Below are 24,586 nucleotides of genomic sequence, written 5' to 3' on the forward strand. Positions count from 1 at the left end.
GACTTACATATGATTCTGTATAAACTCTGAGTTACGATTCACCTTGAAGTCTGAAAAAGGCTACTTGTCTATATCAGTGTGGTAGAACTTGCAGCCCAAGGACCACATATTACCCCTGAGGGAATAATCTGTGGCACCTGGTCTGGCACCCCATCCCCATATCATTCTTCTTCTGCTGCTGCCAGAATCTCCAGGCTCCCCCAAACTCCACCAGCTTCTGCTTCTTGTCCTTATCCTGTGGGGTGGTGGAAGAGCCTGTAGAGCCAAGAGAGCCTGTGGGGTTAAAGGAAACTGTGGCTGTCGAGCTCAGCGAATCCCAGGGACTTCCTGTGGAACACCAGGGCAGCATGGTGCGCAGCCACCTTGGCATATAGGCAACTGGCCCCTAGCTACTCAGAAGTTAAATAAACCCTGGTCTTTATTAAGTACAATCCCAGTAATAATGAAGAAATATTGTAAAATGGAGATATTTACTAACCTCCTAGGTATGGTGTGAGGCTTAATTTATAATTTTTTAACGGCACCTGTTGTTGAAGTATAAACATTGTCTATCCATCATTTGCCAGAAATGAATTTGAACAGGTTTTTATAGTTTCTTGTATGGGTGAATCAGCTGTCAGGTAAGTATCATAAGTAGGGATCCTGGTATTCTCTGATAAAAAATAAATCCCCAAGTTTTGGGTTAAAAAAGTAACCCAAAATCCACATTTTTCTATGATCAAAATGAAACACCACTAATACATAGGTATGTATGTAGTGCTTCATTCTGATCATGGAAAAATGTGCGTTTTGGGTGACTTTTTTAACCCTTTTTCTTTTCTTTTTTCAGTTTAAACCAAAGAAAACCAGGATACCTGGTCATAAGTCTCTAAGGCTGGATGCAAAGCCCACTGAACTCATGAATACATATACTATTTAATTCATTGGGCTCTGGATCAGTTCCTAAAAAGAATTATCTACACAGAACAGCCACAGCCCGTTCCAGGGAACTGAAACATTGAGGATACTGACATATTTACTAATTAATGTCTCTGTTCTGAGGGAAAACAGGATCTTTCAGAGGAAAGAGACTCAAAACTTTTTCAGGGGAGAGAGAGTAAAAATACAGGACTCATGACAATCACACATTGCTGTTAAAGCTCAACCCCACGTGAGGCCCAAGAACCGACGAATCAATTGCCCATGGGATCACGAGCACAACTGTTTGTGGGGCAAACACAAGCACACACTGCGTTCAACAGCTGTATTGAAGTGGAGGCAACTTCAGGCAGGTCCCCACCAAACTGAGGAGCAGCCCAGAACACCAGTGCATTCATACATTTATACTTTCCAGTCCACACTCATTAGCATTAAACCATGCCCACTTTCCTCCTGTTACGCCCATGGCTCCGCCCCTACATTTACATGGAATTGGCTATGCATTAGCCATTACCATGAAGCTTTCCACTCTGCGCCTGCATGAGGTCGTCCCCCTCTACTGGCCCCGCTACTATCCCCCTACTACCCTGTGGTTAATCATCTTAAAAGCCTACTTAATATTTTCCCTCTTAATATACCATTGGTTTCCTCCTCTGTCTGGTTTAAGTTCCTCTATTTCACAACTAAACAAATAGGCAAAAGATCAGACAAATGATTAACTATTCAAAGCCCCTAAGTAAACAAACATGTAAAACAAACATTACACTTCTGCTAACTTTAGCATCTTAAGTCTTATGCCTGGTTAAATCTCCAACTTGGGCATAGACAATGTATGTATCAGCTGCAAGACCAAGTCTTTCAGTTCAGGCTCAGCACAAATCAGCAATGGAAAAGAGCAGGAGAAAGAGCAGACTGCAAGCAGCAGGGGAAAAAGAGCAGGAAAAAAGGGTGGGAAAATGCAAGCATAAGTAAATAGTGCATCAGCTGCAAGAACAATGCGAGGGCTTACCATAAATCAGCAGGAAAAAAGGGCAGAAAAATGCAAGGGTTTATCATCCTAACAATTTTCATAATGACCTGCAATCAGCATCAGATAATGTAACCTATCTCTTTTGTAAGAAAGACATTTAAAGAATATTGCCAATACTAAATGGACAGATAGTAGGTGGAAGTAGATTTTGCAAAATCGAGCATGAATTTTTAGATAATCCTTACATTTTCTGAATTTTGTTTCTCGGAGGACAACAAAGTACAGTAGATTTTTTGGAGAATTCTGAATCTGTTGCAAATGTTCTACAACATAATTATTTCTGCTAATTTATTCTGCTTATAGCATTCAAAGGTCTTTTTAAAAATCAGGAGTAATATATGTACAAGGATATTGTATTTTCTAGCAATACAAAAACTGTTTTTTATTATCTTTGGTTTCTGTGTTTATTAAATTCTTCTGTTCTATGAAGCAAATCCTTCCGAACTGTAGAGGAATAGCAAAGTTGAGTTTAACAGATGCTCTTAATAGGTTTTGTCATAGACTGTCAGTGGCTGTAACAGGCTGCTACTTCCCAGCAGCTGAAAGAGTTACTCTTTGGTTACAGTGGGATAGATTTTATCCTCTTATCTATGTTGGCCATTGGCAACATGTTGGGGAGGAATGGGGAGGGGACACATGTCTCCCCAGGTTTCTGCACTGATGGTAGGATACAAGCATGGTGCTGCAGCCTGGCTGAAGCCAGCTCCCAGTAGCAACAGCAGTGGTAGCTATGTGGAGTTGTGTCCCCCGACTGGCAGCACTTACAAGTCACCTATGCTGTTGGCTACCCTTGTCTCTTGTGGGGCTCACATAGAAGACAGTGGGATCATTCAAAATGTAGAAGAGAGTCTTCATCCCTAGAGCACTACAGCTGCTCTAGTAGTTCCAAATATGTAGTGTTGCTATGACAGTGGCTGCTAGTTATAAGAATCTTTTCATGTAATGGAAAGTGATAGTCTTTTCCAAAAAACGGGTACTTTCCAGTTTTCCCTATAATGTTATGTGAAAGTATAAATGTATTAATGTACTTCTTTTATTTAAAATAAATGTAAGTATGTACAGTATCTTGACAGTTCATCAAAAAATCGTTTCTATAGTATTCTTGCCAATTCTTTCATGTTGTAATTATTACTCAGCTGCCAATGTATAACACAAAGTCTGATAAAAATGTAATAATATGACAGAGTTGTTAGTTTCATACAGATTAGAGGTGGTGATGATCTGAATGATTCAATGTCCAGTCCATGATGAATTTAAGTACATAACTAAAAGGAACTGTCAAATAGGAATGTGTACCTTGCTATTTTGTGTATTCCAGAATAACTAGATAATGAATAGAGTTGCTTATGTGTTCCTTAGCGAAGGTTTGATGATGGATTAGGTAAGGGTAAATGCTCCACCCCTACGTAATGCTTTTCCATGTCCTATGATCTCTCTAGAGATGGCAGACAAGGGACAGAAATACATTTCTAATGTCCTCAATGCATGGCCCTCTCTTGGCAGACAGAGCAAACACTCAACTATGGTATTGATAGTATCTGTATAGAGCATTTCTATCATATAAATGTTCTTTCGGTTTCAAACGTTTCCCATTCAACATCAAGACAAACCAAAGACCTTTCACAGTTTTGTGTGAATTATCATAGAAAAGCCCTCCTCCTGATATGACTGGTGAAACCAGTGATTGGGAGACCTTCTTGGATCTGGGACTATTAACAAATCTATTAAAAAACTATGGGAGAGTACTGGTTCTGCTTAAAGAACAATGCAGCCAAACATAAAATATGAAGCTGGTTCCTAACTTGTGTGGAAGACAACTTTCTGTTCAAGAAAGTGAAGGATGCAACTAGGGGATCATCTATCTTGGCTCTTCTCTTGATCATCAGGAATGAATTGGTGGAGGATGTGAAGGTAATAGGTAATTTTGGAGATAGCAAACATGATATAATAGAATTTCAGATCCCAAGCCAGGGAAAGCATAAGGTCAGCAAAATTAGGAGCCTAGTTTTTAAAAAGGTGGATTGCATCTAGGTCAAGATTTTTAAAAGATTCAATGAAAAAGGAAAGCATACAAGGAATGGAAGAATGGCGAGGTCACTAAGGAAGCATATGAGGAAACATCAGGAACCTGCAGGAACAAAACCAAGAAGGCAAAGAATAAAGAATAAGCTGCACTTGGCAAAGGAAGTTATGGAGAAGAGGTTCTAGAAGTATGTTTGACAGAAAAAGAAGGAAGGAAGTTGTGGGTCTCTTGTTAACTCCGGGGGAACTCCTAACTAAAGATGCAAAGAAGGCAGAGCTACTCAAAAGCTCTTTTGCCTCAGTCTTCACAAAAATATATTAAGCTGAAGCCAGACACCTAAAAGGGCTTATCTGGATAAGGAAGGGGGCAAGCTGAGGGAGGATATAACAAAAGAGGTGGTCAGAGAGCTGTTGTTGGATCTGAATGCATTCAAGTCAGCAGCACCAGATGAGCTTCATCCCAGGGCCCTGAAGGAACAGGCAGAAGAGATCTCAGACCCCTTGGCAAGTTTTCCTGAAATCATGGAAGACAGGCCAAGTTCCAGACGATTGGAAAAGAGCCAACATAGGGCCCTTCTTTGAAAAAGTGAAAAAGAGGACCCAGGGACCTACAGACCCATTAACCTCACCTCAATTCCTCTGAAGGTACTGGAGCATATCATAAGGAAGGAGCATATCATAAAAGAAATGTGGGTTAGGTAAAACTACTATAAGGTGAATAGATAATTGGCTCAATAACTGCAAGCAAAGGGTAATTATTAACAGGACCATGGCAGGAAGTTTCAAGTGGAGGTGGAAGGAACCTGGGCCCTTCACTCCTCTGAACAATCTCATACTGACAAAGGGCTGTTATAAGTAAAATGGCCCCAGGTGCAGAAGGTGATTAGCAGGTTTGGGGCATAGGCAAAGATTCAGGTGACCCAAAAGGAGACTCATAAAGACGTGGCCCAGAAGAGTAGTCAGGCCATAGGAGGCAGATCTGCTGGGTGGCCTACACTGGGAAGACTCTGCCACAGGCAGATGGAAGGGATCCAGTACCTGGAGCAGAGAAAGCTAAGTATCTCTGACCCTTTGTGTTAGTGCTACCATGGAGTGAGATTAACCCTGACAACAAAACAGCTGTAACACATTTTTGGCATCTTGGAACTTGTTTAATTATGCAAAGGTAAAGGGATAATTTGGGTTTTGTAGGATCTTCCTCCATGTGTGCCCACCTCTTGTATGAAGAAGAAGAATGGCCAAAACAAATTTTGGGGTTGTTGTTTTTTTTGTTTTTGGTAGCAAATAGAGATGGTGGAATTGGGCTTGGGGGTTTGGTTTGCCATTTGCACTAAACAGTTACCTACTGAGATTTTGAATGAAATAAACAGTTTTTTAAGTTTCAGTAGGCTGTTATTAGTATACTAATTCTTCTGTTGAGCTGTGTTTTATTCTTACTGTTGTTCTGTTTCTTATTGTGACATGTCAGGGTAAGTTAGTAGCTCATTCTCATGTTATGTATTTAAGTGGCTTTCAATAAAAATGGTAATTCTGATACAGGAATATTACCTTGAAGAGTCCCTTTCTAAAAAAAATGATCAAGAAGATAAAAAAACATCTTTCTTTAAAGAAAAATGTCCTAATTCTCTTATGCATCTTTCCTCAAGAACTGTTTTATAACTATATAGTATAAATACGAAATGTATGAACAGCAACAACTTTCTGGTAGGATAGCAAACAGTAGGACAGTTTATTTCTAGCTCTAAGAATTTCTCTTCCTGGATAAGCTATCCAGCCAGGGAACCCTAGAGATATGGTCTTGGACAACCCCTCCCCTTAGGAGAGTTAATTTATTGACAGCCTAATCGGAGGCAGCAGGCTAGCAGTAAGTGGTATTACAGCCAGAGGCATGGGGAAGCAGGGTCAAGGAGAGCGTCATTATTCCTAGTTCCAGCCTAGATAGGCCTTACACAGGTTGATTTTAAAGCTGGGGGAGTGGGGAAGTAGGCTCAGGCCCTCCTTGGCTCTTAAATCACTGCCCCTGCTGCCCACCTGGATGGCAGAGACAGCACTGTGAAGCTGGGTCATGCAGGGAAGTGAGTTTGAGACCCTCCTGCATCCCTGTGCCCCAACTTCATGAGCTCTTGGAGCTTTTCCATTCTGACACACACTTACAAGCTTGCAGGTGCTTCCCCATGACACACACTTCCATTTTAAACCAGAAGAGTTGTGGGGAGCAATTTCACTTCCTTCCTGCCAATTAGCTGGGGGGAGGGGAATTTTCCAAGGCTTCCACTTGGAAATGCCCATAGGGCTTTCAAGTTACAGTTAGAGGAGAGGGATCTCCTTGGTAAATGTTTAAGCTAACTTCATGCAGAAGAACCAGGTCTTTTCTGCAAGAAATCCCTTAAATAGTTGCATGCCCTCTTTCTGTGTCATGATCAATGCTTTTCTCCTGGAACAAATGTAATGCCTGCCTGAGCCAAAATGAATAAACCTTTCAAAATGAATGAGGACACACTTCAGATGAAAGTACAGTGAACTGGAAGACTCTTGATATATGTTATTTTACACAACCTTTGACTGTTATATATAAACAAGCTACCAATATAGAGACACCATTCTTTCTGATTTAAAAAAATAATAATAATGGCAAGGTGTGTCAATAAATCTAGAAAAGTTTGGTACTTCTTTTATAAATTAGTCACTTCGTCCTATGAAAGCTATTGTATGTGAGAGTCAAGGATTTTTGTGAGTGATATCTTTTACTGGATGAACTGCATGGTTGGGGTAGACTTAGGTAGACTTTTTTGAAGAAGAAAGCATTGCATCTGAACATTTGTTATAGCTCTATCCCTCTCATTTCCTTGACCATCATGGCTACACCATTACTCCTACACCATTAAAACTATTTTTAATTTGTTTATATTCTGAAGGATTAAAGTGCCCTCAATATTCTGAGGATGAATAACAACCCAGACTCTAAGACATGGTTTTCTTGAAATTATTTTTGATTATGTTACTATTTAGATCTCCTTGCCCTTGCATTAATTACTTAATTAGTTTAAATGCTCATGGTTGGATTCTGCTGTCTCATGTCAGTATAAATAGGGAGTAATTGCTTCTTTTATGGAACTTACCATGTAAATTTAATTTACTGAAAATGTTGGACACTGAAAGAGGGACATACAGGCTGTGTCTAAACAAGACACTAACTGCACAGACATTACTGCAGAGTAATTCAGTACTTGCATAAACAGGTACTAAATGGCTTGTTTAGTACTTATATAAAAAGCACTAAATGACTGCACAGTAACTGAAGTTACTGCTCGATAGTGTCTTGCACAGTAGCTCATTACACAGTAGTGTTGCATCACACTTCCTGCCGCGTGATCCTACTGGGCAGTAGTAACAAGCTACTGCTCAGTCGATGTCTCATGTAGACGCAGCCACTGTAACATAATTATAGCACACTTATTGATGTCTAAAAAGAAAGTATTTCAGTAGTATTGTATGTATGTATTTAATACCCTCTTTCTATCAACCACTTCAGTTTTTGAATAGCATCAAAGATAGTTTCAGACAACATAGGACTGTGTGCATAAATACTACAAATTTGTTATTTCCTTGACATTTTCTGTAGTAGATTTTTATTGGTCCTAACCTACATTTCTCACTTTAGTTTGGAGATTAGTGTTTCAGCATTTTTCAAGTGCTGTGCATTAGTAATATTAGTGTAATAAGATATGGTTGAATATGTTTCAAGAGATTATTATGTTTTCCTTTTTCTTTTTTGAATATTTAAAACAAACATGTGGGATAAAGGCAGATATATCTACCTGAGCCTATCTATGCACAGAAAAGTAGGAATGGATGGGAATGTGTGGTTTCAACACTGGTAATTGGTTTAATAGAAATTATTTGGATGCTGCACTGATAGCCAACATTGCTGTGAGTGTAATGAGAACCTTACCATATTAACTATTAAGTGCTTTTCAGCAAGGAGTCCTGTTGGCTTCAGAAACACTATTTAATAATAGTTTTAAAAAAATCCAAGGAGACTTAACAAAATACTTGATGTGAGGAACAGGCTAGTCTGCCTGGGCTGTGAGGCATTGTGCCTCCTACTCATCACTGGATTAACAATCCATGAAAATTATACAATGGCAAACTTCTGCATCTCTCTGAGAACTATTCTGGATTCTTGATGTTCCAATTATTCTTTAGGAACCAGTGTATTTCAACATGATCTTCTAGCCCTTCTTGGATGCCTGCACTCAGTTGTTTTTATTCTCTAGCTCATAGTTTGTTCTGTTTTGCCATCATCGCCATAAAATTACGCTCAGCCTTTCTGATCTTCATCAGGTTTAGCTTTTACATTTGACCCCAAACTGGATTTCTCTTTCCTCCTTTTTGACCTTGGACCTAAATGTTTTTATATCCTTTACTTTAAATGTTAATTCCCTTCTCTAGATTTCCCCCCACACCCTTTTTTTATGCCCCCGAGGGGATAGTTTGATTTAGAGTTTTTTAACCTCTAATTAGAGTGTAACCTCTAACCTCTGATTAGAGTTTTTTAAACTTTTAGGTAAAAAGGAGGCATACACCCAATGAAAGAGCGGGGCCATCATCAGGGAGGACTATACCTTGGTTGCTCGGGGCTTTAGGGAGGTGGTCAGGAAGGCCAATGCGGACATGGAACTGGGACTAGCTACCCAGATTAAGGACATCAAGAAGTCCTTTCTTAAATACATAGGGGGTAAAAAAAAGGTACCAGGTAACATGGTGCCTCTGCAAGACGCACTAGGAAATCCGGTCGTTGCACCAGATGACAAAGCTAACTTATTTAATGATTTCTTTGCCTTCATTTTTCTGACCAGGGACCGGTCACCCCCCCCCCCCCCATGGGATTCCCATTGGCCCCAGGGGAGGTGCACCCAGGCCTAGGGTCAGTGAGGACCTAGTCAGGGAATTTATGGGAGGACTGGACGCTGTTAAATCAGCTGGTCCTGACAATCTCCACCCCAGAGTGCTGAGGGAATTAGCAGAAGTCATTGCGGGACCCCTGGCACAGCTTTATGAGCACTCGTGGTGCTCTGGTGTGGTGCCAGAGGACTGGTAAAGGGCCAATGGGGTTCCCATTTTGAAAAAAGGGAGGAAGGAGGACCCAGGGAACTATAGGCTAGTTAGTCTTACCTCGATCCCGGGTAAGCTTTTTGAGAGAATTATCCTGGCGCATGTCTGCGAGGGGCCAGCATGGGAGATTATGCTTAGGGGCAACCAACATGGGTTTATTAGAGGCGGGTCCTGTCAGACCAACCTGGTGGCTTTCTATGACCAGGTCACAAAATCCTTAGATGCAGCGGTAGCAGTGGATGTAGTCTTTCTGGACTTTAGGAAGGCCTTCGACACTGTCTCTCACCCCATTCTCATTAAAAAACTAGGGGACTGTAACGTCGACACCTATACAGACAAATGGGTCACTAACTGGCTGGAGGGCCGCATCCAGAGGGTGGTGGTGGACAGGTCTTACTCGACCTGGAGGGATGTGGGCAGTCGGGTTCCACAGGGCACGGTCCTCAGGCCTGCACTGTTCAACATCTTCATCAGTGACTTTGAGGGATAAAAAGCACCCTGTTCAAATTTGCAGATGATACTAAGATGGGGGCGGGAAGTGGGCACACTAGAAGGGAGGAATAAGTTGCAATTGGACCTGGACAGGTTACTGGGGTGGGTGGATGAGAACAGGATGGGTTTCAACACTGACATGTGCAACATGATGCACCTGGGGAGGAAGAACGAGCACCATACCTACAGGCTGAGGAACTCCCTTCTCATCAGTTTAGAGGCAGAGAAGGATCTTGGAGTCATTACTGATGCCAAGATGAACATGGGCTGAATGTGGGGATGCGGTCAGGAAGGCCGACCGTACCTTATCATGCATCTCAAGTAGGTCCAAGGAGGTGATCCTCCCCATCTATGCGGTACTGGTCAGGCCGCAGCTGGAGTACTGTGTCCAGTTCTGGGCGCTGCACTTCAAGAAGGATGTGGACAACATGGAGAGTGTCCAGAGGATGGCCACTTGCATGATCAGGGGGCAACAGGGCAGGCCCTACAAGGACAGGCTACAGGACCTGAACCTGTTCAGCTTGCATAAGAGAAGGCTGAAGGGGGACCTAGTGGCCATTTACAAACTAGTCAGGGGGGACCAGAAGGCACTGGGGGAATCCCTGTTCCCCCGAGCGCTACCAGAAGTGACTAGAAATAATGGTCACAAGCTGGCAGAGGGTAGATTCAGGCTGGACATCAGGAGATGCTTTTTCAATGTCAGGTCAGCTAGGATCTGGAACCAACTTCCAAGAGAAGTGGTGCTGGCTCCTACCCAGGGGGCTTTTAAGAGGAGGCTCGATGTACACCTTCCTGGGGTCATTTGACCCCAGTACTCTTTCCTGCCAGGGCAGGGGGTTGGATTTGATGATCTACATAGGTCCCTTCTGACTCTACCAACTATGAAACCTGTTGAACCCTCCTTGTCTGAATTATCAGTATTTCTGTTGCCCATATTAAAATCTTGGGCTTAAACCAGGTGATCCTGATTTCTCTGTGACCTCAGTAAATTATAGCTCTTTAATCAGCTGGAGTTTTTCTATTTTCTATTTCTTTTTCAGCTTATTTGAAACTTGTTACACTGAAATGTTTCCCTTTACTGGCAGGGCACAGATTTCTTAACGAATAAATTCTGTGATATACAGGGAACCTGGTTTTCTCTGATTTAAAAAAAAAAAAATCCCTAATTTTTGGTTTAAAAAAATGTAACCCCAAATCTACATTGTTTTTGTGGTTTAAATGAAACACGATTAGTGTGTGTATGCATATGTGTATATATATTAGTGGTGTTTCATTTAAATCATGGAAAAAGGTAGGTTCAGGGTTACTCTTTTTTTTTTTTAACTGAAAATTGGGGATTTTTTTATTTTTATTTTTTTAAATCGGCGCAAACCACCATCCCTGGTCATATATTTAGTTTTTCATACATGTTCTTGTGATCTGCAGTTGTCCTCTGATTTATCCACCATGATGAAAATGAAAATGATATTAATCACAATTTTACTAATATCTTTACTTGGAAAAAACAATATTTTGTGGGCCTATAAAAAAAACTAGCTCCATTGGCCTTTGGAGCCAACCTTTCCCACCCTCAATCTTTTACAGGATCCCTCTCTCCCAGCTACACCTATAACTCTTAGCTTGATTCCTTCTCTCTGATCTCCACCCTGCAGAGACATTTTTGTTTGAGTGGATCTGGACTTCCTTGCTGCAGTTGTTCTGTTTTTGGTTTGGTACCCTATTTTCTATGCAGAACTGCCTCTTTATTGGCATTATTTTAAGATGTTCTGCAGGCTTTCCTTCTTTGTTTTTGGTCTGGGCTAGGGCTTTTCCTGAGATTCCAATCCTTTCTCACAAGTTTAGATACTCCCATCTATCTTTTCTTATTTGGTTCTGAAAGCACAGACATGTTCTGAGGCCTGCTCCAGTGCTTGTAGCCAAGGATAATAGTTCTTCCCTTCCCATTGCTGAAGAGAGCAGGTTACCCCTTCACTTGCTTTTTTTCTTAGTCTTGTATGCCCTTTGGAAATGAAATCCAAACAGTTATAAAAGCATGTCATACTGAAGTATAGTTAGGTGTCGGGCATGTGAAGGTAACATTTGCTGTTAAAAGTATATACAAAGAAAGGTGAATTCTTCTCAGAATTGAAGGATGCCATAGCAAAGGAGTTAAAATCAGTAGCAGATCCACCCTCTCTCTTACCTCTTCCCTCTCCTTCAAGAAGAGGAAGAGTTCAGTGGGGAATATACATATTTTAGAGAAGAGAGTTGGCTTGTGGTTCTTAGCTTGTATCTTCAGCTAAGTACAGAGTGTCAAAAGCCCAAGGCAGAATTGATCCAATTTACACAGGTTTTACTAAGCTGCGTAAATTGGACCGGTAACGAACAGAACAAATATTCAGTCGTCTCTTGGCCAAGACGGAAAGATGTCTACACTGACTAAGACAAGAAGATGGGAGGGTGCTGCTGCACACTTCCCAGCTCTGAGAATTTCCCAGCCCTACCTGTAAATGCCCCAGGCCCCCACCTCTCAGCCATGGAGGGCAGTGGGTGGGGATTGACCCTCACTCTGACCCAAGGGGGGGAGTGAGGGACTGGGCTAGAGCACGGATCCATTCTCCCCCCTACATTGCCCACCCATGGCTGAGAGACAGGAGGCTGGTAATGGGGCAGAACCAGGCTATCAAGCGGTGGCGGGGGGAAGCTTTGGAGTAGGGCTTCAGAGGGGGGCTGTGTAGACCCCAGCTTGGGGGAGCTCAGTGGGGAAGTTCTGTTCCCCAACCTCCTGCCCTGGTCTGCTGGGCATGACCATTGTTTCCTTTAATTTTCCAAAAATGTATAATTCAGCCTTTTCTGAAGCTTAAATATTTTAGTATTCTCATTAAAAAAAATTCAGATTATCATTCTGAACCACAAAATGACTTTTGAGTCACCTGAGATAAGAATATCAACATTCAGTTGCTGAAGGGTCCTATCTGTAATATCTAAATAAAAATCAAATTGAGCTTAGGGGCTTCATGGGGTATTTGTTAGCGCTTGGTCCAATGTTTTGTTTCTGGTTTTTTAATGAAATGTGGTATAGCTTTTTTAATACTTGAGGAAAAGTTTGACAGCTTTATTTTAACACTTTTCACTATCTTCAGTCTTGGTATCACTTTCGTTTTAACTTTTGACACTTTTATTGCATAGGAGGTAATGCTACAAGCACAGTTTTCTTGTAAAAATAATCATGGTAAATGCAGTTTGCATGCAGTAGGTATTGCAAGATATAGGGTATGTTATACCTCAGGAAAAAATAACATAAAACTTGTCAAGGGAGATGAACATCAATTAGTCATGGTCTGCTTAGAGGCCTAGAAGGCCTACTGGGTTAGTAAGATTGGAGCAAAACAGCTTCTTTAGACAGTGGCATGAAAGTATTCGATGTGAATTTATGTCTGGCAACCTTTGTCCGGCCACATTATGTCTTGCTACCTACCTATTTACAACTGTGGATGATCTTCAGCCTAAGTCAAACTAGGGCTCCTATCCATCCAACTAGAGCTGTAACTATGGGTTTCTACAGACAGGCAGGGAGCCGGCTCCAACACCCTAGAAATCCAGCTCGTTGGAGCAGACTCAATTAATCGAGTCTGCTGGAGCATGGAAATAAATGGGCTCCAGCAGACTCTGGCATCACACGTATTGTCATCTCCCCACTGAAAAAAGGTGGTGGGGTGCTTTGAACTAAAATTCATTTGAGCTTTACTTCAAAGGGCCCCACTGACATTTTTCAGCATGGGGGATGCTGGTACATGTGATACTCGGACACATTTTTAATTGGCACAGCTCACTAATTAAAGTGCCCCCTGTGCCTCCAGGAACATGTGTAAAAATGCCCAAGATATCTGAAACATTCTGTCTTGTTAGAGGCATAAATAATAAATGTAGTGCATTATTTACATACTGCTGCAGAAGTACACTGATAACTTTAAATTAGCTGTTTGACTTAGTGTTAGATTCTAATACCTTTTAAATTTTGTTTTCCAAGACCTTAATTCATGAATTGTCCCTTTTGAAGTTAAACAAATCATTTTGAAGTATAGTGCTGCTCAGTGGGCACATCTACATGAGATGTTTACTACAGAGTTGCCTAAATGTTCCACAGTAAACTCTCAGTGTCTATACGTGCAGCCCTATACGGCTGCAGGAAACTAACTCTGCCATAGGTTAGTATGTGTAAATACAAGTCCCATTCTGTGGTGGTGTTTTTAGTAAGCAGCAGTGCACATGTAGATTCTGATGGGGCTGCTGGCTGGGGCATGAAGGTGCTTCTGTGATGGGCTTCCTGCTGGCTAGCCCTGCCCTGGTGCATCCTTTTGCCCTAGCTAGCCCCACCACAGCATGTTGAGTGAGACTGGAGAAGCTCTGTCCCCTGTATCCCCTGCCAGCCAGAGCTGCTCTACCCTGCCTCAACATGTTGTGGTCCCAGGTGCACATGAAGATGCAGCACCTAGGAGCAGTAAACTCTGGCAAGATATGGCATGCCAGAGTTTATTTATTAACCTTAATTTCATGTGTAGATATACCCGGTGTAACAAACTGCCAATGTGGGCTCACCAGATTGGTTTGGTTTGAGATACTTACCCTGGGCTAGAAACAGTGCCGGTGAACTCTGAGTGAGCCCAAGGGTAGAGCAGGGGAACCCTGCCCTGTGGAAAAGGAGAAGCCAATTGAAAGAAGGGGTTTTCAATCCCTTCATTTGCATGGAAGGGGGATGGCCGGGGTTGTGGGCCAGCCACTCTGAGCTCTAGTGGGCTGGTTTGCAAGCTAGGAGGGGACTGCCAGAGGGGATAAAAGCAGCAGCCGAACTGGCGGGGGGGCTGCTGACAGTGACCCCTGGAAGTGATGCAGGAGGCCTAAGAAGAGCTGGGGTGAGCTGACCCAGCAGAGGGAGCAGAGAGACCCCTCTGAAGAGCCTCGAAGGCCCTGGGAGAAGAAGGCAGCGGCAGTCAGCCATGCCTATAGCTCTGCAGTGGAAAGGGAGCAGCAGCCAGGGCTTGGAGCAGACGGCTGGTTCCCCAAGGCCCCACTGCAGCGTGCTGGATGTGTTCGGTGTCCTGGAGGCTAGGAGTGGCAGTCGGCCCCCCACTCCACTGCGGAGAAGAAGCAGTGAGCAGGAGCATAGGCGGCATCCTCATCTGGAGCTGGGATGGTGAGTTGAAACCCCTTACCTTCTCCGGGGAAGCGGGACAGCAGCAGGCAAGGCACCGAGATCCTGAGGAGTGGCATAGCACCAGGATGAGAGTCCCCAGGAGCTCGGGGCGCAGGCCGGCGCTCAGAGCGGGATTGGCGAGCTGCGAGGCATATGGGGTGCCTGGCCATTCATCTGGAGCAGGGGTTTAGAGCAGCGACCCCTGGGAGCTGTCTGTGCTGCTGACCCTCTGCCCCTGACTGCCTCAGGGGACTCGGTCCTGTCCCTTATTTTGCAGCTGATTTGTCATCAGATGGAGTCCCTGAGCTTTGTGCTTGGGTCATGCCGATTGCTGCAGGAACCTACTCTGTTGCTTGTCGCTTGCCTTTTTGGTTGCCACAGAGGGTCACCCTTCAGCCTTTTTGTGGGGGGTTGGGGTTTGATACAATTTGACTGCTGCAGACCAGGAGAGCTTACACTATTGCAGTGTGTCAGTTATTGGGAAGTCTGTTGGAGCTGCTGGAAACGAGCACCCTGCTTCCTTTCTGTGGCATCTCAGCAGTGGCTGAAGGCTGCCAGTTGATCTACCTGTGGTTCTCGAGTCAAGGGTTGACTACTGCATTCTGGTTTGTTTTGCCATTTAAGTTCACTTGTAAATAAGCTTTCCTATTACTCTTGTTTTGTAAATAAGGTGTAAATAGTTAAATGAGTTAAGTATTAGGCCTTGGGACCACGGGTTGCTCTGTGGATGGAAACTTCCCAATGACAGTATATTCCATTCATTTTATCCAAAGTGTGGATATATGGGACAATGACTTGGCTTCAAAAGGAGTGCCAGAGAGGGCATTAGGCAGAGCCTCACCTCTGGTGATGTGGTTAGTCTGTGTTAGAATATCAGAGAGAAATATGTTCAAAACCCTGCTAGGAAAGGGGGCTAAAAACCTATTTCCTGGTTCCTTGGGCAAGTGTCCAAAGTGCTCATCTAGCTGCATAAGCCTTCTGCATTGGACTTTTTTCCTTATTTTTTTTTTCTGGGATTTAATGCTCAGATACATGTGTAAGTAAGCACATGCCTACCCAGCTGGTGCATAGTCTATTATGCATACTCAACAGATATGCACACTTACATACTCACAGTGCTGGAGTTTCAGAATCATAGCTAGATGTAAGTGTTCAAAATCCCACTTCCACAGATGGAAAAGTGCTATTTAGGAGCACAAGGAATAACAGAATTTTGCCCAAGGTCTGCTATTCCTGATGTGGAAGTAAAATCATATTTCTGAGAACATCTCTGACAGCTTAGTCTGCACTGTTTTTCCTTTTGTTCTGAATACTGTATGATTTTGCCCAAACTGGCTCATGTTTGTACCTGGCTATTTGTGGTTTCACTTTCTATTATTAATGAGAAGGCACAGGTGGATTTCATGTGCATCCCTCTGCTGCTTTCCCAACTGGCATGGGTTATGCACCCTGCCTGCTTCCAGCTGTGAAACCTACCTCTTGCTTGCTTCTCCTTCTGAAATATGAAAACGGTGTGGCAGCAGACAATTAACACAACTTGAAGAGGATTACTCAGTGACTGCTTTGGTTGGCTTCAGGCTGGTTTATGCTGCAAGAGCATCACAAAATGCAGCTGAGGTTTCAGTCCATGATCTGATATATTAATGTAAACAACATGCATAACAACTTCTCTCAGTGTTTTAAGAATTCAGAAATTCAGAAGATAAGAGCAAAATTAATGGAATGATAGAAGCAAAGTTAATTTTGAAAAATGAGTGATATCAAATACCCGTGTATATTATTATTGAGCAAAATAATGTGAGCACAACTTCTGATTAAGAATGAGGACAATCCATCTTGGCCCACTTGAGCTTAAGGCAGTGGTGCTCAACCCTTTTTCCCTGGTGGACTGAATCGGCAATGCCCAGTCCATCTGGGGGCCAGCTTCAGCCTGTGGTCCTGATCTGGTGCCCAGGGCAGATGTGGTAGGTAGGGTGAAGAGTAGATGGCCCCAGTGCAGCCCTGCTAAGGAAAGGTGCTTGACTCAGCCCTGATGGGCAGAAGGGAGGTATGGTCTGGCTTTGTCTCAGCCCCATGGGTGGGGGGGTGGGCTGGCCCCTATTCAGAAGTAGGGAGAGGGGGTGTGGCCTGGCCCATGGCCTGACTCTGACTGCCTTTGCAAGGTTTAAGGGTTTGGGAACTTGGCAGACAGAAGGGTGGGCATTTTAAGGGCCACCATTATCCCATCATCAAACTTCTGGACCTGTGAGGAGCCCTGTGGGCCAGATGTAACGGCTCTACAGGGTGCCTTTGGTCCACAAGCCTGAGGTTGAGCACCCCTGGCTTGTGGTAAAGATCAGGCTAGTATGGTCAAGTGTACCTGACCTATAGCATTGCCTTCAAGAGAGTTATGTGACTACCTTTCACATTCAGCTACCACTAATTTCTAATATGGAACAATCAAGTATCTGTTTCCAGTTGGTTTGACTGGGATTGGCTCCTGGCATAAGTTTAGAGGTTAGAAGTCTTGAATCATGAGTTTCAGTAATGCACCCTCTCTCCCACTCTTACTCTGCCACTATGTCTCTGCTAATTGGAAAATTTATATAAATATTGTTATTGAATTTGTAGATACTTTGGGCAGGGTTTACGAATTATACAAGTTGGATATTTTGGTCAGTGTATTTATTGATTGGGTCCAACTCAGACTGAAGTTGGTATTAAAGCTATTCCATTGATTTTTTGATGGGAACTGTTATTTTTAACAGTTAAAGTTAAAATAACTTTATTTTTTAAAATAACACACAAGTGTACTTGGGGTTTTTTTTTCTGGATCTTTCTATGGATCATTAGAGACCTCCAGGGCAGCTGGTAACATTAGGTCAGGAAATGCCCTTTAGCAAAGAAAAACATGCCAGAAAGCCAGAACTTTAATTTTTGTAGAATCTTATTCTTCAGGTAATTACTTGAATAGCTATGTAAAAATAGTGATAGAACATGTGTCTAGATTGTTTTGCATTGTGTTTGTCATGCTGCCTACGAAGTCTGAGGCTATTGTTGAGCTAATCCTAGGAAATGAGCCAAATATGATAAGTAAACTGAAATGGAGCAATTTCAAGAAAAAGATGGTGATTTTAATGCCATCAGATCCAACATATGCATGAGGGGAAGTAATAGAGGAGAAAAATGTTTTTCACTGTAGGAAAGGATTCTTTGAAGCAAGACGCCCTAAACATTTTTAATTAGAATTCTGCTGTACGTGAGAAATCATTTGTCAGAACTCTGATAACATAAAGTCATTTTTTTTCTCAAACTAACATCAATTTCAGATGTCTGCACTGTCTCTCACAACTCTTGTAAGTCACTTTCTATAAACACTCTGCAGAGAGAGTACACTATTTAAGAAAGATAGCAATTGAAATGCATGCAGATTAAGTCTAAAGAAGTACTGTTAATGGACAGAAGAGGTCAATGTGGCTAAAATGTCACATTGGCATGGCTCTCAAAGCAAGATGAACAAATGATGGTTAAGAGGAGGATTAAGATTAATGCTAAATTGCAGAAAGTTTATCAACTAATATTAGTTATTCATTTACAAACTTGAGAGATGTAAATTGTGCTGTAGTTCAGTGATCCTTAACTAGGTTGTCACAGCATACTGAGGTGCTGCAGGATCACTTAAGGTTGCTGCACATTGCTAGACATTATTAGCATAGAATCATAGAAAATCAAGGTTGGAACGGACCTCAGGATGTCATATATAGTTCAACCTGCTGCTTAAAACGGGACTGTCCCAGACTATATAATTCCAGCCAAGGGTCTAGCCAGCTCTTAAAAATCTCCGAGGATGGAGATTCAACAGCCACTCTGGGTAACGTTTCAGCGCTTTACTACCCTCCTAGTGACAGAGTTCTTCCTAATATCTAACTTAAACTTCCCTTGCATTGTAATTCACAAGATAAACCAGGGATTTCAAACAGGAATTGATGGTGTCCAAAACTTTCTGACCTGCTATGGCCTTGCTGAGTTCTTTGCAACTAAAGAATTGCCCTGTTATTTCTCCATAGTTAAAAAGGAGTTCAAGCTAAGAGCTGGTATTTTCTGCATGGTGTCTTGAGTCTAAGGAGGGTTGCCTTGAGTCTAAGAAAGTTAAGGCAACTACTGGAGAAGCAGACATCATCTGTGCCTCAGGGAGTGGTTTGAAGTAGAACCTCATTGCCACGAGGACCCCTGAGTGTAGAGCTAAGCTTTTAAAATAATATAAGGTCATAAGTGACAGCAAAGGACAGATGATTTTTGTGTTGAATGGAGAAAGGAGGATGTACAACCATGAGATTATTATATATTATTTACTGTATGTTGTATCCTTTTATAATATAGCCTTTCTAAAACTCCATGCTAAAGGATGAGCAGGGATCCTATTTCTCTGATTAAAAAAAACAAAACGAAACCCAATGTTTAAGTTAAAAAAGTAACCCAAAATCCACATTTTGATCAAAATGAAACACCACTGTATGTATTACTGGAGTTTCATTTTGACTTCCCATAGTCAAAATGAAATTCCAGTAATACATACAGTGGTATTTCATTTTGATCAAAATGTGGATTTTGGGTTACTTTTTTTAACCTGAACATTGTGGGGTTTTTTAATGGAAGAAAACCAAGATCCCCAAGGATGAATAAAATCCACTGACATTTATCAAAAAACAAACAAACAAAAATTCAAGGCCAGGAGATATAAGATAAAAATTGACCAATACAGCAACACTCTTACCTGACTACACCTCATTTAATCACTAGACGTGAACAGCTGTGATCAATACAGTTTGAAACCTCCCATCATGCTTTCCCACTTCTTCAGGCATATGCCAGTGGCTGCTCAACTATCTACACAAAAGGTCAGCAGTTTCAGACTTTTCTAAGCCTTGCAAAACAGCATTTGAAGAGAGATGAGTCCTATACAAATGCTCTGCCAGCAGCCTCCTTGAGGGGAGAAGGAGAGTCTTGAAGGACCTTTGCTCCAACTTAGGTGTAACAGCATGACACAGACTGAAAAGCACCCTCAGGCCATTCAAGGTTTTGTAGTTCGAAGCCAAAAACCTTAAAATGAAAGTGAAAATATCCCAGTGGTCATTGAAAATAGACTAGTTGACTGAAAATAGATAGGTACATACAAAGCTTATAAAGTTGTTGTAGTGTATTTTTTCTGGTTTTATTAAAGAAGATTGATTCTGCAAAACTTCAAAGGCAAAAAGAAGGATATAATTCCAAAGGCAGTAATTTATAAGGGTTTGTCTAGACTGAGTAAAGAAATATCATAGGAACCTGGTAAAGCTGGAAGGGACCCCACCAGGTCATCTAGCCTAGCCTCCTGCTTATGGCAAGATCAACTCTGACTAAACTATCCCAGCCAAGTGTTTGTCTAACCTGCTGTAGAAAATATCTGGGGATAGAGATTCTAAAACTTCTCTAAGTAACCAGTTCTAATGCTTAAAATAACTTTCCTCTGTTACAGTCTAAGGCCATTGCTCTTAGTCCTGTCATCCACAGAGAAGTCATACTTGTATAACTTGTTTTTAATACCAATATTCTATTAAATCTAAATCTGTAAATTAAAAATTATCATTCTGAAACATTACTAATTTGCTAACCCCCTTTTATGGAGCATCAGTTGGCATTCTGCATATGGAAGATTTGAAAACAGCCCCATAAAGCCTAATTCAAAACTGGAATGACCATTGAAGCAAAGGATATACAACGTATGCTTGACAATACTTCATACTTGGGTTTTTTTTAAAGGATGATATTTTAATATTCCAACATCTGAGATAATTGGTAGAAATAAGAGAGAATGTACCAGAACAGTTTGTGGGACAGCAAGCAGCCTCACAGAAGAAGAGACTATATGGCTATTAAATTGTTAACATCTAATGACAGCTTGTTAATGTTAGAACATCAGTCTGTTTTGCATAAAAATCACTGTTAGTTGTTTATGGCTAAAAATTGGTTCTGAATGCAGGTTTGCACATCAGTTTTACTTGCCTACATGTATATATTGTCAAGTTTCACTGATTACAGCTACCAGAAATTGATATCAATTGCTGGATATCCAAGTTGTCTGATAGTCTAAAGATCTATTTAATAATGCAAATATAATTAAACCAGGGGGATTGGATAATTTTAAGTAAATGGGATAATTCATGAAATATGTATCATACTATAAATAAACGTTAAATATGAAATATACTAAAAAGAGGAGGGTCCACAGATAATTTAAACATGCTTATCAAACAAAGAATTGGTAAGAATATATTTAAAGAAAATCCTTTTAAGTCCTCACCCATTATTATGGCTAAAATTGATTTCTGTGGTACAGGCAGACATATTGGGAAGATTCAAAACAAGGAAAAAATAATTTGTTTTAAATTATAGAATTGATTCATTAGATTTCCTATTTTGTTCAATACTGACCACTATTTCTGTGGCAGGATAAAAATGTAACTGAGACATTTCAGTTTATAAGGAAGGACATTTTAATGTTTTATTAGAATATTTAATGTAATAAAAAGATACCAAGGCTTAATTTATCCCAGTGCAAATTGTTTCACTAAGAAGAGGAATATGAGATTAAAATGAAAAGCTAAAGGGGGAAGGTGGGACTTAATGGATTTTCATTGTCCAGCCATTCCTTACTTCCTTATTTCTTATGTCCTAGGTTTAATCACCTACTACTCTTGGAGAGTTGGAATGGCTGTCAGAACCCATGTGAACATTGAAATCTCCAGAAAAAGTGAAGCTAACATATGGAGAGGTTTAAGACATTACCATAGCTTGGAATAAAACTTGCCCTAATCTTCAGCATCTGATTTCTTGGTGGGTCTGTATGAACAAATAACTATAAAATCAGGCTTGCCCGCAAAGTGCACAATAATAATTCATGGACGTTTTTGCAGTTTAACTTGCACTTACTTTTTAGTGAACAAGTAAGCACATTTTGTTCCAGATTTCATAAATATAGTTTATTCAGATACTTATCTGTCTAATGGTAACTACTTTCAGTATCCATAGGTAGTCTCCTTCCTAGTACTTAAATTAGGCCATGTTCTGAAGCTCTTTGCACTGAGTATCACTTACCTGAATGAGTCCACTGTAGCCAGTGGCACAAATCTTGAGAATAAGAAATAAAAACACACAATAACATTTTCAGAAGCAGCCTGTATAATTTTAGTAATTGTTATGATCTATTATATTTACAATCATCAGGGATCCTGGTTTTCCCTGATTTAAAAAAAAAATCCCCAATTTTTGGTTTTAAAAAAGTAACCCAAAATCCACATCTTTCCATGATTAAAATGAAACACTGCTAATATATAGATAGATGGATAGATATAATCATCCTTGGGGCCTTCACTGATAGGAGTCAAGAAGTTTTTTATGTGGGGTGGGGGTTGTATTTTTATTTAAACATGTACTGGATAGATGATCCTTTCCGCATCAGCCATCCAACTCATGCCTGCTCCCTGTGACAAGGATTGTTAGTTGGATTTTTAGAAATAAGTGATTTTTTTTGAAAGCAGTATATTTTTATAGCATATAATTGTTCTCACATTGCAGAAATGTTTCTACTGCATTAGTAAAAACTGTACTGTGGTTAACAATGTATCTGAACTGATTTCTTATATACTTGGTTTTCCTTTGATATTATTAGAGAGATAGCAGGAATGCAAGGTTGCCTCACCTTCAGCCTATTAATGTATTTTAAAATTCTATTCATCTAAAAAAAATCCTTGTTTTTACTGATTTTTAGCTCGGTGATAATAAGAGTAGAGACAATGTAAGCTATTACTGTTTTGCAAGTTCTTTGAGTTCTAAAAAATGCAGAAAAGCACACGTAATACATATGTTTCTGTTTAAGTCAATGGCCTAATTACATACATGCAAAATTAATATAACTGAGAAGAGAAATATAAATTCAATTGGCTTGGGCACTGGAGAGCAAGGGGAAAAGAGAGATCCCATAGATATTGAAAAAAAGAAAAGTAGATATGGTCAGAACAGGAGGGAAGGCATTAACATTTTTGTATATCTTTTTCATAGCAGAATGCAAATTGCCTTGAGTGGGTGGCTGGTCTAGATGACCTGTGAGGTCCTTTTCAGCCCTACTCCCCTATGAGCCAATAATTTATATTATCAAAGCATTTCTAGTAGAGAAGAATTAATGGCACGAGACGGTTTTTGTTTTTTTTTTTAAATGAGGGAGAGACCTCTCAGACATTGGTGATGCATGGAGGGGCATGTCCTCCCCCCCTCCCCCTCCCCAATGAGATTAGCCCCTGGAAGTGGGAGCACAGAGAGATGCACCAGCGGTGAAACTGGAAGTGCTGGTGGAAGTGCCATTGGCTCTTCCAGTTTTGTTGCTGGTTGTTCCAGGCTCAGCGTTCAGCCACTGGAGGACCACCCTGGTCTGCAATCAGTGGCTAGTGCCCCCCCTCCCTCCAGAATCTGGAGGCACTAGTATCCCTTGATCACTGAGAGCAGACTGAGATGTTCTGAAGTCATTCCCTAACCTATAGCTCTTTAGCTTTATGTGCCTACCCAGGTTTTGTCAGCTCTTGGCAAAGGGGATTTTGCCAGTTGAAAATACATGCCTTTGTCTGGTCAGACACTCAGAAATAACAGATTCCTCTTCCTTGGAATGTGTGGTCAAATACTCTGAAAACAGTTAGCAGTGACTATATATATATTTATTTATATATAAAAATATATATATATATATATATATATATTTTTTTTTTTTTTTTAATAAAAGGTAGCAAAAAGATGTATTACGAAAACAAAAGCAAACAGAAGAAACCAGTAACCATATGTTGAGATACAGACAGAGACTTATGAATAAACAAACAAAAGGAAATATCAGAACAATAATCTGATCTTACCCTGCATCTTAAACCTAAGAATGCAACTCCTACTCAGCTCCTTCTTCTGACCTTCATGATCCCCTGCACAGTCTACTGGCTGATGGCCTAAAGTCATTTCCTATGCCCAGGAAAACTAAAGAGAAGCATGTGCTCTCTAGGTACAGATATAGTACAGTTTCTTATCAGACTACTGACATACCATATCCATTGGATTCTTGTGGAGCACATACTATGCATACAACTTTCTGTCCTCTAATGTGTTTACCACACTGGAAGTATTTATCAAATGGTCTGATTGGCTGCTTACAGAGATGAAAAACAAAACAGTGCTTTACTTTCATCTTGGCACGCTCCTGCATCAAGCACAGCTTGTGCTCAGAAGAGGCATCACATTAATTTAACCCAGCTCACCCAACATCTGTATAGATGGGTCTCTTGGGCACTTTTATCTAATAGCTGATTCAATCAGCTATTAGGTAAAAGCACCAAAAAGCCCCACTGAAGCACCTGACCCATAAAATGATAGGGAGCCAGGTCAAACTAAACATGCTTCCTCTTCCAGTAAAGCACTGTTTTGTTTTTTGTTTTTCACATGTCCGTGCTCATTATGACCATGGATCTTTTTTTCCCTCTGATTTTAAAAAATAAAATAAATAAATACCCAATTTTAAGATCGAAAAATGTGGATTTAGGGTTACTTTTTTAGTGACTCTCTCTCATGAAGGAGAGGGAGAGAGAGATTAATTTTAATCATGGAAAATGTGGATTTAAGGTTGCTTTTTTTTAACCTGAAAGTTGGGGATGTTTCTTTATCGTAGAAAAACAAGATCGATGATTTATGGCCAAGACAATATGTGCATCCTTTCAGACAACCAACAGATACTGTGTATCACTTAATTTTCCTACTGTGAGAAATGTCCTTCCCTGTGTGCTCTGAAT

General features: G+C 41.0%; 1 protein-coding gene across 5 annotated transcripts in view; it reads left to right on the plus strand.

Annotated features, from left to right (window-relative positions):
- Window positions 1-24,586, plus strand: part of NLGN4X (neuroligin 4 X-linked) — a 284,323-nt gene that overhangs the window by 25,714 nt on the left and 234,023 nt on the right. Inside the window, exon 2 of one of the 5 annotated variants that reach the window (XM_090064066.1) lies at window positions 21,445-21,602. The exons of the other annotated variants lie outside the window; for them this stretch is intronic. The gene's annotated coding sequence lies outside the window, so the exon portion shown is untranslated. The remainder of the gene's footprint in view (window positions 1-21,444; window positions 21,603-24,586) is intronic. 5 annotated transcript variants of the gene reach the window in all.

Source organism: Crocodylus siamensis, chromosome 1 (genome assembly GCF_052110815.1).
Source record: "Crocodylus siamensis isolate JL-2025a chromosome 1, ASM5211081v1, whole genome shotgun sequence".
In the NCBI taxonomy this organism is placed as follows: Eukaryota; Metazoa; Chordata; order Crocodylia; family Crocodylidae; genus Crocodylus; species Crocodylus siamensis.